The sequence below is a fragment of the Lutra lutra genome, chromosome 17, assembly GCF_902655055.1.
Source record: "Lutra lutra chromosome 17, mLutLut1.2, whole genome shotgun sequence".
Classification (NCBI taxonomy): Eukaryota; Metazoa; Chordata; class Mammalia; order Carnivora; family Mustelidae; genus Lutra; species Lutra lutra.
Genome location: NC_062294.1, coordinates 17,387,183 through 17,403,228, shown reverse-complemented (window position 1 = coordinate 17,403,228; position 16,046 = coordinate 17,387,183). Strand labels below are relative to the sequence as shown.

General features: G+C 45.4%; 1 protein-coding gene and 1 pseudogene across 1 annotated transcript in view; one reads left to right on the top strand and one right to left on the bottom strand.

Annotated features, from left to right (window-relative positions):
- Positions 1-16,046, top strand: part of ZFP90 (ZFP90 zinc finger protein) — a 96,372-nt gene that overhangs the window by 15,008 nt on the left and 65,318 nt on the right. The window lies entirely within an intron of this gene.
- On the bottom strand, positions 4,614-4,917 carry LOC125089572 (60S ribosomal protein L37a-like; annotated as a pseudogene).

Genomic DNA, 16,046 nt, shown 5'->3' with positions numbered 1-16,046 from the left:
TGTTGACACATGTAGCTCTAATTCATTTGTCTTCATTGCTCCATAGTATTCCACCATGTGGATACACTACCATATCTATTCTCCTGATTGACATTAAGCTTATTCCTAGTTTTTTTCTTCATATTTCCCGCAGTGCTGTGTAATACTCTCATACTAGTCCCTGTGCACGCGTACGGAATTTCTCTAAAGAGTGTGTGCGTCTTGGACTTTACTAGTGGATGCGAAGCTGCTTCCCAAAAGTTCTACCAATGTGCGCTCCCACTGGCTTGTGTAATAGTTCCCAACATTTTAAACCAAAGGTAAAGATGAAAGCCCCACCTGCCCCAATCTAGCCATTCTTTTTTTTTTTTTTTTGCTCCCAGGAAGCTACTTGCTGCTGAAACACCCCACATGGCTATGCAGATGCTGTACCTTACCCCAGTATGTGCTTTCTAGCCTTGCCTGGGCCCTCGGTGCTGTTTGGCAGTCTTCTTGCTTAAGCCCTGCTGGGATAAGTCCCCATGCTCTACACTGAAGCTATTTCCACCTTTTCCAGAATTGGAACTTTTTCCTATAAGTGCCTGTTGCCAGAGCTAGTTACATAATTTGTGGGAAGTGAGGCCCCTTGTTCAAAAAGCAGGAAAAAGCTTTTTTTTTTTCTTCTGCAGTTTCTCTCTCTTGCCCTGTATTTGTGTTTTTTTTTTAATCCGTTTTTTAGTGTTGTATGTCCTCAGGCACAAGGGTTGCTCACAGTTCCTCGTGCAGACCTTCACAGTGCCTGGGGCCCTGCGGTGCGGTTCACGCCACACACACCCAACCCGGAGCCTCTGTTCAGGGCTGGTGGGGCCACTGCATAACTGTGGTGGGCAGATAGCAGAGAACCTGCCCCAGGGAATTGAGGTACCCAGCCCTTGGTGCATGCTCTGTAGTCCCATCAGACTTCATTTACAAAACATCAACGCAAAGATAAAATCATTCAGGACTTTGAGGTGGCCACGATAGAGCATTAAATCCTGAGTTCAGGGCCCAGTACAGCGGCACTGGTTGCTTGTCCACGAAGCCAGCCGCACAGGCCACACCCCTCCAGCCAGGTGCCAAGATCCCCTTGCTTGCCATATTCTGGATTCTCTGGAGAGAACCCACTGTGAGTGTGTTGAGTTTTACTGACACAGGTGTCATGTTTTTGCAAAGAGATCCCCAAATTGTTAAGTTTGTGCCTGTTTGGAGCTTGCATTCTTTCTTTTGTCTCCAGTGGCTTCAGCCACGTAACCCAATTTTTCTCTTGGTTCTCTTTTTTTTTTTTAATAACGTAAGGGTATTTTTGTTCACTACGGTTAAACCTCCAGATACCAAAATATTATTTAAAACTATTCGATGGAAAAGGATGGAAACTCCCTCTAGAGACTAAGCCAGCTACAGCTGTACTTGGTTAATCCAGAGTGTGGCTGTTTGTTTAATCTTGTGAGATGCAAAATCACCGTGATAATCACCAGTGAAAGTAAGGCAATTTTGACTTACAGAACTAACAGAACTATACTCCAGCCAAAAAAAAAAAAAAAAAAACAACCAAAAACAATAAGGTGTGATAAGAAATAGTGTAAAAGCTAGTTTTGAAATATTTCTGAACAAATTTGATTTTAAAATTATAAGACTATTTTCTCAACAAATATTGAGAATAGAAAATCTCATATTCTGTTCAGTATGAGTAGAAGGCATTCTCAAAGTGAACTAAAATTGGATTTGGGTCAGAATGGAAAATTTGAAGAGTTCTAGGATTTCCTGAAATTACGTAGCTAAACACTTTGTAGGAAAGATCCTGTGTGTGTGTGTGTGTGTGAGAGAGAGAGAGAGAGAGAGAGAGAGACTATTTTTGCTGTTTTAAAATATTGGCCCCCAAAAGAGGCATTTCTAAAAATAAATTTGGTGTCAGTTTTGTTTCTTCTTTTTCTTCTCCTCCTTTCTCTCCTCCTCCTCTTCTCCCTCCCTCCTCCTCCTCTTCCTCTTTTAAATTTTATTTATTTATTTATTTGAGAGCGAGAGAGAGTGTGGGCATGCAACACATGAACAGGGGGAGGGGAGTAAGAGAGGGAGAGAGAGTCTCAAGCAGCCTCTGTTGAGCACAGAGCAGCCCAGTGCAGGGCTTGATTTCAAGACCCTGAGATCACAATCTGAGCCAAAATCAAGAGTCTGACACTTAACTGACTGAACCACACAGGAGCCCCTGTTCTTCTTTTTAAAAGTTATTTGGGGTAACATAGTTTTTTGCTGTTCTTATCCACTGAAATTTTCTAAAATACTGGGATCTGTACATCTGCTAGTAAAGTTTGCTTAAAAAAAAAAAGTAAAGGAAGCAACAGGGAACACCCACATTTTTGTTTATCATAATGTAGCTACACATTTTTGCAGTCACTGGTTAACTGATTCCTCCAGAGCCTGGAGGGCTGATTCTGAATGTGTCTTATGATAAAGAGCAACAGAGCAGCTTGCTTGCCCTCCCTAGGGAAGGTGACAGTGTGGTTACAAGGAAAGCAAGTTACATTTCTGGGGTGTTTGTTATGTAACGCTTGTTCGACACATATTCTTATTTAATCCTCACAACAGAGCCACTTGCATGTGGGGAAACTGAGGCACAGAGCAGTGCAGTCACTTGGCCAAGGCCACAGAGTGGAGAGGCTGTCCAGCTCGAACTCCTCTCTCCCTCTCCAGGACATGCAGGGAGTCTGGTGGTGCTGAGCCCTGTGGTCTGGGAGAAGAAACTGAGGATCCTCTGAGGGCACACATGCCTCTGGTCTGGTTCTCCTTTCTCTGTTTTCCTCTCAGCTAGCTGTCCTTGGTCGCTCAGGGCCACATGGATAGAACTGGCTGCTTTCAGAGGAAGGCCTCTGAGTACTCTGTGTTGACTGAGTCTTCCACGAGCCACAGAGGTTAGAGGAAGTTCATTTTCTCTGATGGGGGAAGATGAATGGTCCAGAGCTCAGCCCATGCAGAAAGAGCAATGCTCCGTGGGCAGGTCTCCCCCAGCTAGCCTGACACAGGGCAGAAGGGTTTTACAGATCCAGAACTGAGGCCAGGAGAGCAGTGGTCTGCCTAGGATCCTGCAGCAGACTGGCAGAAGCTGGCTCAGTGCCCGGCCGCCCACTGCCTTCGCCCTGGTTAGCGTGTGCCATGCAGCTGCAGATGGCCGGACACGGCACTTGTGGGACTGGCGGGCATTGGCACTGTGGCGCCATTCTCATTCATTAGGAGCCTTGGAGCCACATTCTTCTTGGGAGTTGATGACATGTTTCTGAAACCGAATTAATTCTTCGATGTTTGAGATCCTGGGATCCAGAACTGATATATGTGTCTCATGTCTTATCCCAACTCTGCTCCAGATTTGGATGATGGACAGATGGGAGCGGTTAAGCTGAAATTCCCCAGGGCAAGATTGACTAACTGTACCTTTATGGTCTGCAGAAAGTAGGAAAACCCTCTGAAGTGCTATACGCTTGGCATGGCGTGCCCTGGGGAGAATTTAGCTCGGGCTGCAAGGTGAGCGAGCTAGCACTCTCTTCAAAGCACCCAGCAAGCTGCTTTACTCCAAGCGTGGAGCTATCTTGGTCACTGTGGCTCTTCTTTCTGCTGGCCTGTCTCATCTATGTTTCTTGCTTTGCCTGACCCATCAGTATCTCTGAGATGCCTTGGGATGAGAGCACAGTAAGCACAGATGAGAAAGATGCCTAATTTGATAGTTGTCCACAGCTGAGTTCTTGGCAATATCTCAGATATCTGTCCTTAAGCTTCTCTTCGTGACTCTGGATGCCTCTCAGATCACTTCCTGGGGTCTCCAGGAGACTTCCCAGATTCAGTCATGACTACCCCCTCAATCTCGTCTCTTGAATGTTGAGCTGGGCCTGCCTCCAGCTCACGCCTGGCCAAGTGTCCTTGGTCCCCTCCCCATCCAGCTCCTTAGTAACCCTAATTTCTTACCAAAATCCCTGTACTTTGCTCTCTTCCCTAGAGCCACACCCTCCTTGATCTCTCTGGACCAGCCTCCATCAGTTAGGTCAGGGACAATCCTGTGGGGTACGACCAGCTAATCTGATCATTTGGCAAGTGGGTGTGGGGTGGGGGTCAGAGTAGCATTAGATAGGAACCATGAGAGCCGGAGGATGAGGAGGACATCTGAATGTGGGGCTACCCAGGAGTCAGGGAAGTCCAAGTCAGATGCAGAGTTCACAAGGCAAGCTCAAAATGGACACAGGCGACACAGCCAAGAAGGCCAAAGCCTAGGGAAGGTGGCTAGGGGACAAGTGGTGAGTGAGAAGCAGAGCCTGGAGGCCAACTGCAAGAACTAAGGGTTTCAGGCTCACATGCATCTCAGCTGAAAACGCGTGGGAGCTGCAGCCACGGTCTACATTCCTGGGGAGAGTTTGCTGCCGGCATTGTTGATGCAGTGTGAGCCTGATGTGGACTCAGTCCCAGAATCTGGAGATCATGACCTGAGCCGAAGCCAGCCTTTAACGGACTGAGCCATGGAGGTGTCCCTACTGTCACTCTGCTAACTTGAGCTGCTCTTCTCCTTCCACCTCTTAGGTTCACCTTCTTCTTCTTCTTTTTAATTTTGTTACATAAATTAACCCATTTATTATAGGCTAGCAATGTTTCAGATGGTGGAGCTTCTCCTGGTCTTTCAAGTCCTTCAGTTTCTGATGCCGGACTTTACTGTGATGGCAGAAGTGATGTTGTAGGCCCAGGCCCTACCAGCGGCGGTTTCTGTGCAGGAGCCACAATGCCAGATCCCCACAGCTCATCTTTTCATCTTAGTTTTGCCACAGAAGGAGCAGTGTACTTGGCATGCTGGCTTATTTCAATCTTCTTCACCATTTTCCTGAGGGAGGCACTATAATGAGTCCCATATTTACCCACGTTTCCAAGCGTCTTGGTGCATTTAGCCATATCACTGCAAACTAGGTCTGAGCCCAGAGAGGTCACCTCCTTCTTTTTTTTTTTTTTTAAGATTTTATTTATTTATTTATTTATTTATTTATTTATTTATTTATTTTTAAGATTTTATTTATTTATTTGACAGAGAGAAATCACAAGTAGGCAGAGAGGCAAGCAGAGAGAGAGGAGGAAGCAGGCTCCACGCCGAGCGGAAAGCCCGATGTGGGGCTTGAACCCAGGACCTGGGATCATGACCTGAGCCGAAGGCAGCGGCTTAACCCACTGAGCCACCCAGGCGCCCCTTATTTATTTATTTGACAGAGAGAGAGATAGGGAAAAAGAGAACACAAGTAGGGGGAGAGAGAGAGGGAGCCTGATGCAGGGCTCGATTCCAGGACCCTGGGATCTTGACCCGAGCTGAAGGCAGATGCTCAATGACTGAGCCACCCAGGCGCTCCATAGGCTCACCTTCTGAATGTCTCTGCTTGCTCGTGTACTCCTCACTATTTCCCTGAAAGCCTAGCCTTTGCTTCCAGCCATGCTGCTGGACCTCAGGCCTAAGACTGGTGCAGGACCTTTCCTGCTAAGACCAGGAGCAGTGCATGAAGCCTTCAGGAGAGGCCCTGGTGGGGCCCATGACTTTCTTTAGACCTTCTTGGCACTCAGCCAGCCTTGGCCACTCACTGAACCTGGCCAGGATTCACACAAACACACACACACACACACCACATAATCACACACACGTATACCTCCACTATATATATATGTTTGCTTTGGGCTGAGGTGTTGGCTTCTTCCTGTTTCTGGCCCTACCCTATCCTGTCCTGAGTTCTTTCTCCCTTCACTCAGGGATGGAGTTCTGGAGTTCTACCTGAGTTGCTTCTGGCATCCAACCTGGTCAGCTCTGTTCTTGCTTCATGGCCTCTCAGGGCTAATGCCACAGGGCTGACGCTGTGAGAACCTTGAGGGCAGGGGCCTCATCCATCTGAATGAGGCTGAATGCACAGGGCCAACATATAGTAAGTGCCCAATAAATATTTAAACAGGGAACTGAGTTCCTAATAGGAAAGTAGGTGGCCTCAGGGTCAAGGCCTGGATGCCCCCTCCACTCTGTGCTACATAGGCGTACATCTGTGTGTGCTACATGTTAACACCAGGTATTAGGGAACTCAGTAGCAAAACCCCGTGTCCTTCTCCACAGGACTCTGCAGTTGGCTTTAGTGCCTTCTCATTCACACCCTTATTTTCCTATAACCAGTAGGGACAAAAGTTCTCCTGGGGAGACCATATTCTGTTATAACTCAAGTGGGAAACGTGCTGTGCCAGTGTGAGCCCTGTGCAAGTGCTTGGTAAGAGAAGGGGTCTTCCAGGTGTGGCCTTGCCTTGCCTACTGGGGTAGCTATTCTGGGCCCTTGATTTCAACTTAAATTCATCAGGAGAATTTGCTTGGTTACCTGGCCCAGTGGCGAGTTGTTATCTGGTGAGAGATCTAGAAAGCAAGCTTTTCCTAACATTTGGGCAGCTGAGTCAGTCAGGAATGTCTGGGAGGATGAGGAGTCCCCCCCCCCCCCCGCAGTTCTGAGCCTGTAGAGATGCTGGGCTGAGGTGAGAACGTGGATTTGGGCCAGAGCCGGAGAACAGAGCAAGGCCTGTGGCATCCATGAAGGTCAGTGGGGCATTGATAGTGACCTAGAAAGAAAGCTCAGACTGCCTGCCGTGCACAGTCCCTTGGCCCTGCAGCCTTGCCCTTCTCAGAATTAAGGTGAACTTCTTGAGGAAATGGAGCCCCAGAAGAACCGAGAGGAGAGGATGACTCTAGTAAAAGAGTCGCCCTGCTTCTCAGACATGCCTGAAAATCCATCTGCAGACATTTTCTGCAAACCATATCATTTTTTGGATGCCTGTGAGAGACTGTGTGACTTAGAGGAACACCTGGAATACCTGTCCATCAGGTATGTAATTCCTTTATCATTGTAATGCTGTGGTTTAATAAATGCAAAAAAAAAAAAAAAAAGCGGGGCGGGGGGAGAAAGAAAGAAAGAAAAGAACGAAAGAAAAAAAGTACATATTTGGTCTTTGTCACTGGTTTCTGGCACAGAGCTCCTGAAATCCTTGTAGTTTCCTGAGTGATAGAACTGAGAGGGGTATTTTTTGTTATTCATTTAAGCCCCTTGCAACCAAATCTGAATTTATGCTGATGAGGTGGCTTGGGGTAGGGGGGATGGAGGTTGGTTTCCAGAGGAACTGGCATGTGATTAGAGCCTTGGAACTTTCAGTCACCCCCAACCTCTTGGGAGGGGAAAGGCGTTGGGGATTGACTTAAACACCAATGACCAATGATTTAATCAATTGTGCCTGTGTAAAGGAGCCCCCATAAAATCTGTAAATGGAAGGATTCAGAGAGCTACTGGGTTGGTGAGCACACTGAGGCACTAGGAGAGTGGCGCACCCAAAGAGGGCACCAGAGCTCCGCACCCCTTCCCCATGTCTTGCTCTGTGTATCTCTTCCATTTGGTTATTCCCAAACTGTAACCTTCGTAATATACTGGAAACAGTATAAAGTGTTTCCCTGAGTTCTGAGAGCCATATAGCAAATTACTGAACCTGAAAAGGGGCTCATGGGAAACCTCGATTTGGAGCCAAGTTGGACAGAAGTGTGGGTTATCTGGGCACCCACTACTTTCAGTTGGTGTCTGAAGTGGGGACACTGTCATGGGCCTGAGCCCTTAACCTCTGGTATCTGCACTAACTCTGGGTAGTTAGTGTTGGAATTGCCTAATGTGAAGGGAGAGCCCACACTTTGGTGTCAGAAGTGTTGTGAGTACAGGGAAGTTTTTCCTTTAGTCATATGAATAGTAACCCCAACACATATGTCCGTTTTATGGCTGGATTTTTTTGAACCCAGCTTTCCTTTAGTGAGGCTAATGCTATCAAGGAAAACCCACAGGGGGTGAGGGCAGATCACACATGTTGGCAGGTCTGAGAGCAGGGTGGAGGATTGCATTCTTAGCCTAGCCGAATGCCACAGAACTTAACTCCTTGAGTCAGGACCTCAAGAGACTTCCATCAGGCTAGCATGGTAAAGATTGGAATCTGGGGTTAGCCAATTGATGGAGGAGCACCTTGCATGTAGTGTTGGCTTCCTGGCTCCAGAATTTCACGAGTCACTGTAGGTTATGTAATGACCATCTTGTCTGACAGCTCTGACCTGAACGGTGAGCCCTAAGAGTTCACTTCCTTCAAGAGCCACGTGGGGCTCAGCATCTCATCTCTGCCTTATCCAGTTCTGCAGCAATGTGGGGAGTATTCCTGGAGTGAGTTGTGGCACGTTCCACAAACGAGGTAGGAATGACAGCGGCCCACATGCTCCATGGTTGGGTGGATTCCTCCAGGAGCCCAGTGTGATCGCCACTGGCCATCTGCTGCTGCCTAAGGAGGCTGCTCCATCATTGTCATCCTCTTCCTCAGTAGGAGACTTGACACAGAAGATGCAGCTCTGTCCCCTGAGAAACCTAGAACAAGTGAGGGACCTGGATGGTGGAGGAGACACAGATTTCATAGACAAACTCCACACCCACACCCCACCAGGAGAGTGGAGGAGTGACTGGTCTCTGCCAAGGGACCAAGGGCTGACACCTTCTCCCATATAACTGACGTAAACTGTATATGTTGAAAACATACAATTTGATGAGTTTGACATATGCGAAACCATCACCACAGCCAAGACAAGGAATGTATTTATCACTCATTTCCCTGTGCCTCTTTGGAATCCTTCCTCCCCGCCCTTCCTGCCCCACTTAACCAACTACTGATCTGCCATCAGCTGCTGTAGATCAGTTTACATCTTCTAGAATTGTATATATGTGGAATTATACCAAACGTGCACTTTTTTTGTCTGCCCTCTTTCATAACCTCATCATTTTAGGGTTCATCCATGTCATTGCATGTATAAATAGTTTGTTCCTATTTATTGCTGGGTAGTATTCCATTGTATGGATATACCACAGTTTGTTTATCCATATCCATTCATCTGTTGATGGACAATTGAGCTGTTTCTAGCTTGGGGCTGCTATACATACAGCTTCTATGAATATTCATATACAAGTATTTGAATGAATATATGTTTTTTATTTCTCTTGGGTAATTACCTAGGAGTGGAATTGCTGGCTCATATGGTAGATGTAGGTTTTAACTTGAGAGAATTGCTAAATTATTTTCCAAAGAGGTTGAATCATTTTACATTCCTATCAGAACTTTCTAAGAGTTAGTTGCTCCACATCCTTGACAACATTTGGTATGATCATTCTTTCTTTTTTTTTTTTAATATTTTATTTATTTATTTGACAGAAAGATCATAAGTAGGCAGAGAGGCAGGCAGAGAGAGGGGAAAGCAGGCTCCCCATTGAGCAGGGAGCCTGAGACGGGGCTCGATCCTAGGACCCCGGGACCATGACCTGAGCTGAAGGCAGAGGCTTAACCCATTGAGCCACCGAGGTGCCCCTCATTCTTTCTAATTTTAACCATTCTAGTGTGTGTAGTAGTATCTCATTATGGTATTAATTTACATATTCCTAGTAACTAATGATGTTGAGTATCTTTCCATGTGTTTACTTGTCATTTATATATTTTCTTGGGTTAAGTGTTCCTTTTTTTTTTTTAAGATTTTATTTATTTATTTGTTAGAAGAGAGATCACAAGTAGGCAGAGAAGTAGGCAGAGAGAGGGGGAAGCAGGCTCCCCATCGAGCAGAGAGCCCGATGTGGGGCTCGATCCCAAGACCCTGAGACCATAACCTGAGCTGAAGGCAAAGGCTTAACCCACTGAGCCACCCAGGTGCCCCGGGTAAAATGTTTCTTCAAATGTTTTGCCCACATCTAAAGTTGGGTTGTTCATACTAATGTAATATATAAAAGAGTTGTAATTCATGTTATGACACATTGAAATAGTATATGTTATATATTATAATACATTACATATAATATAAAAATTATATGTTATATATAAATACTTATAAACTATCCACCAATAGGCTTATATTTCAAATATATATTCAAATATGTTATATTCTCCCTTGGAATTTATTGACAAGTTCGGTGATGAATTGGCAGAGGATAATAGCTATGCTGAAATATCAAGAGAGGCTAAAGTTTATAAAGTTTGCTTATTGGTGGATATATAGTTTGCAAATATTTTCTTCTAGTGTGTGGCTTACCTTTTCATTTTTGTAGCAGTATATTTTAAAGTACAAAAGTTTAAAATCTTGATGAAGATTTTTACACTGTATTGATTTTTATCCTTTAGAGCCTATGCTTTTGTGTACTAATGTAGGAAGTGTTTGCTGAATCTGAGGCCACAAAGGATTTCTCTTATATTTTCTTCTAGTCATTTTTTTTTAAGGATTTTATTTATTTATTTGACAGAGAGATAGGGAGAGAGCACAAGTAGGCAGACAGAGGGAGAGGAAGAAGCAGGCTCTCCACTGAGCAGGGAGCTTGATTCAGGGCTCAGTCCCGGACTCCAGGATCATGACCTGAGCTGAAGGCAGACGCTTAACCAACTGAGCCACCCAGGTGCCCCTCTTCTAGTCATTTTGTAGTTTTAGTTCTTTCTTGTAAGTCAGTGTTCCATTTTAATTTTTGTATCTGATGTAAGGTAATAGTCTAGGTTCATTTTCTTTCAAGATTCCTGGTGCTCTGGGCCAGTATTCTGTCTTCTCCCCACCACACCTCCATCTCCATGTCTTCACGAAGTCACCATCCTATTCTGGTCTCTGATGTCTCTTAAGCTAATCAGCCTCTGACTTCCTGCTGTACGCGCAAGCATTTGGTGCGGACAGTGCTCTGGATGCCCTGCAGTTTCCATCTGGCATTGATCATGGAGGCAAAGTCCAGACAGCATCCTTTCGAGGCCATTCCACTCTTGATGATTGTTTAATTCTGGTGACAGTTTGCCTTCCTTGACATCGCTCTCTGCAATGACAGCCCAAGGGTCTGGAACTCTCCAGTGGGAGAGCCAAACACTCTTAGGAATCTAGAAACCAAGTGGAATCTCAACTAGCCTGATGTCCTTGTTGGCACTTGCAGCAGCCCTTGTGTGTGGAAGGGAGGCCGCCTTCCTGAGTCGAGTCAGCTGTGGCTGTTAGCTTCGTACCACGAGTGAGCAAAGGGAGGTCTCCTAAGATTCAGTGACCTGGCCAAGGTCACCCAGCTGGCTCACCGCAGAGTGCCTTAACTCCTGGGTCCAGAAAGGACCCAAACTCTCAGGCCAGCAGTTTCCACTCTATAAAATGCTGCGAGTTGCATGTGGAATTTTCCTGCCAGGAAGACAAACCGCAGCCCTGTGTTCTTTTATGGTTTCAAAGAAAAGCAACTTCAATGAATGAAAGGTTTCAAAGGGCATATTTAAGGTCTTGGGTACAAGTCAAAGAACTAGGTGTGGGAGAAGCGGTTTCCCCTTTGTCAAATGGATCTGGGCTTTATTTTTTTTCTGCCTTTTGTTGGGTCCAGAAAGGAAGTGCTCCTTTGGGGTTCAGGGCTCAGTTCACAGCACTGAGACTGTGGAGGAAAGAAGGGAGGTGCTGCCTGATGTACATTCCCATCAGTCCTGCGCGGGGCGGGCCCTCTGCAGAGCAGCCTCATCAAGCCTCAAGTTTCTCAGCCTGGTGTCCTCAGCCTGGCCCACTTCCAACCTCGGCTTCTTTTACCTGCTCCTTTCATCTGGCCTCTGTCCACTCAGCCAAGCTGGTGGCCTCAGGGACATCCACACCCTTTATCTGGTATACACTCTTCTCCTTGTCCCTCAGTTTTGTGTACACAAATACCCCCGCACTTGTTCCCCCAAGAACCAGCTTGCATTTCAGTTCCTGTCAGCTGGATGGGCCTGCTCTTGCCCTGACACCATGTACTAAGCCTGTCTCCGGAGCTCAGTCTTGCAGAACCTCTTCCCCTATGGCCTGAAATTGGTGATTAGGCCTCATCCCACTTCCCTCTGCATAGCTTTCCTATGTGATTTATCTCTCTGCCTAGGTTGTAAGCTCCTTCTGGACATGGACAGGCAGGTCTGAACCTTCCTCATTCCATTGTATCTCCTCTGCACTGGCATCATCCACCGGCACCAAATCTATACGCATTGCTTTAATTTGATTTTCCTGGGTCTGAGTCTTGGCAGGAAGGTGGGAGGTGTGTCAGCTGCAGTTTATAGTTTTCTTGTGAATTCTGAAAAGGAATGGTGGCACAGAGATGCAGATCACTGTCAAGGCCGGAGGCTTGGGCTTAATAGAAGCTGGTACTCACCTCCAAAGGTGAGAGGAATGAGAGGGTCCACAGAAGGGCAGTCCTAAACTCAGAACCAGCCCTTACACCACCCAGGAGTGCCCCTGCCCACAGAAACTTCTGTGTGCTTCCCACACAGAGAAGGCACGTGGCAGGGATAATTACATAGCACAGGTATGAATGCTGTACATGACAAGCTCCAGGAGAATGTGTCCTATCCTCCAAGTGCTGCTGCTTGGGAAAGGATCTGCTTGTGTGCAACTTCTACCTGTCCACTTGAGCTGAATTTATTTATTTAAGATTTAATTAATTTATTTGACGGAAAGAGAGAGCACAAGCAGGCAGAGTGGCAGGCAGAGGGAGAGGGAGAAACAGGCTCTCCGGTGAGCAGGGAGCCCGATGCGGGGCTTGATTCCAGGACCCTGGGATCATGACCTGAGCCAAAGGCAGCGGCTCAACCAACTGAGCCGCCCAGGTGCCCCATACTTGAGCTGAATTTTAAAAATTCAGAAAACATGCATGTCATGCGCCGTACTTCTGGGGATGGATAGGCATGTCCTGGCTCCCAGTAACCTCACTGCCTAGCAGGCAGGTGACACAGAACACACTGAGCATGACGCAAGTCCCTGTCAGTCTCTAAAGTTCTTTCCTGAGAAGGAGACATTTAGGATGAAATTTCCAAAGGCTAGGGTTGGAGCAGGAAATTTCAGGACGAGGGGTTGGAGTAAGCAAAAGCTGAGCTAGGGTCATGCAGAGCGTGGTCGAGGCCAGAGTAGTGAGCACTGCCCGAGTAGAGCTTGAGATGGGAGCTTGGAACCAGACTGTATAAATCCTTGAAAACCAAGAAACAGAAAGTAGAATGGTGGTTGCAGGGGACTTGGGGGAGTAGCAGTTGTCATTTCATGAGTACAGAATTTCAGCTTTGTAAGATGAAAAGGATTTTGGAGATGAATGGTGGTGACAGTTACACAACATTGGGAATGTACTTTAATGCCATGTAAGAGGACACTTAAAAATGGCTAAGACAGGGCTGCTTGCGTGGCTCAGTCGGTTACGCGTCTGCCTTCAGCTCACATCATGATCTAAGCGTCCTGGGATTGAGGCTGCATTGGGCTCCCTGCTCTGCCGGGAGCCTGCTTCTCCCTCTCCCTCTGCCTGCTGCTCCGCCTGCTTGTGGTTTCTGTCTTTCTCTGTCAAATTAAAAAAAAAAAAAAAAAGTCTTAGAAAAAATGGCTACAATGGTAAATTTTATGTTATGTGTATTTTACCACAATTGAAACAAAATAAAACAAAACCTTGAAAGCCAGTTTAATGCTTAAGGGCATGGGACCTCTGAGTCAGACAAGCAAACCTAGGTTTGTTGCTTTATAGTTGAGCAATCTTAGGCAAGTTAGTTCATTTGTCAAAGCCTGTTTCCTCGTCAGTAAAACTGGGATGACGTTAAGACCAGCTTGTGGAGTAGCTGGAGGTATCACTCACTGTGCCATGTAGTTGTTAATACAGTATCTGAGTCTCTTGCCTCAGGAAGCCCAGCACTGTAGGCTGTGGTTGCAGGGGAGGCCTCTGGAAGGGACAGGCAGTGAGGCCTGCTAGTGTCCAGACATCTAAAGTGGAAAAGTAATATGGGGGCTGTGTTGGGAGGGATGGATGGTGACTTTCCATAGACATGTGGAGCGAACAAGACCCAGCTCCATCACACACACACACACACACACACACGCACGTGCGCTTGCACGTGTGTGCCCAATATGATGCTGAATCCTATTTTGTGCTTTCTCTTCTCATCTTCTTCATGTTTCTCTTTTGGACTATTTTTTATTTATTTATTTATTTATTTATTTATTTTTTTAAAGATTTTATTTATTTATTTGACAGAGAGAAATCACAAGTAAGCAGAGAGGCAGGCAGAGAGAGAGGAGGAAGCAGGCTCCCTGCTGAGCAGAAAGCCCGATGTGGGGCTCGAACCCAGGACCTGGGATCATGACCTGAGCCGAAGGCAGCGGCTTAACCCACTGAGCCACCCAGGCGCCCCTATTTTTTTTTTTTAACTATTGTCTTTTTTTCTCCTCCACTAATTAGAAGTTATATGCTGTGTTCCTTTTTCTTTTTCCCTTTAGTGGTTACCTAGAAATTACCATATGCATAGTTATCAAGGTCTAAATTTAGCTGCTTTACTTTTGTCTTTCCTAGTGCAGAATCTTGAAACATCTTAACTGTTTCCCCCCTCATTATTGTTTTGTACTTTAATTCTGTCTTGTTTTGCTATAACCTCACAAGACCTTGTAATCACTATTATAGTTAAGCCAACATTTTTTTTTAGCTTTAAGGCACTTATTTACCACTTTTTTTTTTTTTTTTTTTGTTCTTCATATGTTCTTATATCTCAGATCTTCCATCTGGGATCATTTTCTTTCTGCCCAACATATATTCTTTACAATATCCTTTAATGAGAATTCCCTGGTTACACATTCTCTCAGTTTTTGTTTGTCTGAAAATGTGTTTGCTTTGTGCTCATTCATGGAAGATGTTTTCACTGGATGAAGAATTCTGAGTTGTCAGGTCCCTTTCACCCCCTGCTTCTACTGTTGCCATTAATAAATCAGCTGTTAGAGTAAGGTATGCTACTTTTCTTTGCTTTTTCCTCTCTCTCTCTCCATGTCTCTGTCCCTGTCTCTTCTTACATGTGTGTTCTGCCATTTACTCTATGTGTTTAAATGTGTGTTTCTTTATTTTCCTCTTCCTTTTAAAAATCCTCCTTGAAATTCCTTGGTATTCTTAACATCTGTGAATGGCATCTCTTATCAATTCTAGAAAATTCCCAGCCAGTATCTCTTCAAGAATTCCCTCTCTCCATTCTCTCTCTTTTCTTCCCAGAACTCCTTCTAATCATAAGTCACTCTTTTCTATATCTCTGAACCCTTACTCCATATTTTCTATCTTTTTAAAAATACAAATGTTTATAGCAGCATCTTTCTTTTTTTTTAGTTTTATTTATGTATTTGAGAGAGAGAGAGAGAAACCACACATGCACGTGCACAAGTAGGGGGAGGGACAGAGGGAGAGACAGAAGCAGATTTGCTGCTCAGTGGGGAACGGGACATGGAGCTTGATCCCGGGACCCTGAGATCATGACCTGAGCCAAAGGCAGAAGCTTAACAGACTGAGCCACCCGGGCACCCCTGCAGCATGTTTCCTAATAGTCCGAAAACTGGAAACAATCCCGATGTCCATCAACAGGCAAATGGACAAATAAAAGTAGCATATCTGCACCATGCAACATTACCTAGCCATTGGGGGAGTGAAGAACTGACACATGTTCCAACATGGATCAACTCTGAAAACTTTTATGCCAAGTGAAAGAAACCAGACACAAAAGACCCCAGATTACATGGCTCCATTTATGTGAAACATCCAGAATGGGCAAATCCACAGAGAAAGTAGATCAGTGGTTGCTGGGATCTGGGGGTAGGAGAGAATGGGGAGTGACTACTAATAGATACGGAGTTTCTTTTTGAGGTAATGAAAATGTTCTAAAATTAGGTAGTGGTGATTGTTGCACAACTCTGTTAATACACTAAAAACACACTAAATTGTACACTTTAAAAGAATGAATTTTGTAGTATGTGGCTTCCATATTTTCCATCTTCTGATCTCTCTCTGCTTATTCCTTTTGCCTTTTTTTTTCCCTTTTGCTTTCTTTTAATCCATCTGCCAGTTCACAAATGGTCCCTTTAGCTAAGTTTAATCTTCCACTGTGTTTTAAAATTCTAGTTATGGTATTTTTCATTTCTGGGAGTTCTGTTTGCATCTTTCTCAGATCTGTTGGGTCATTCTTTATAGTTTCCTATTTTTTTGCAGATATTTCCAAGC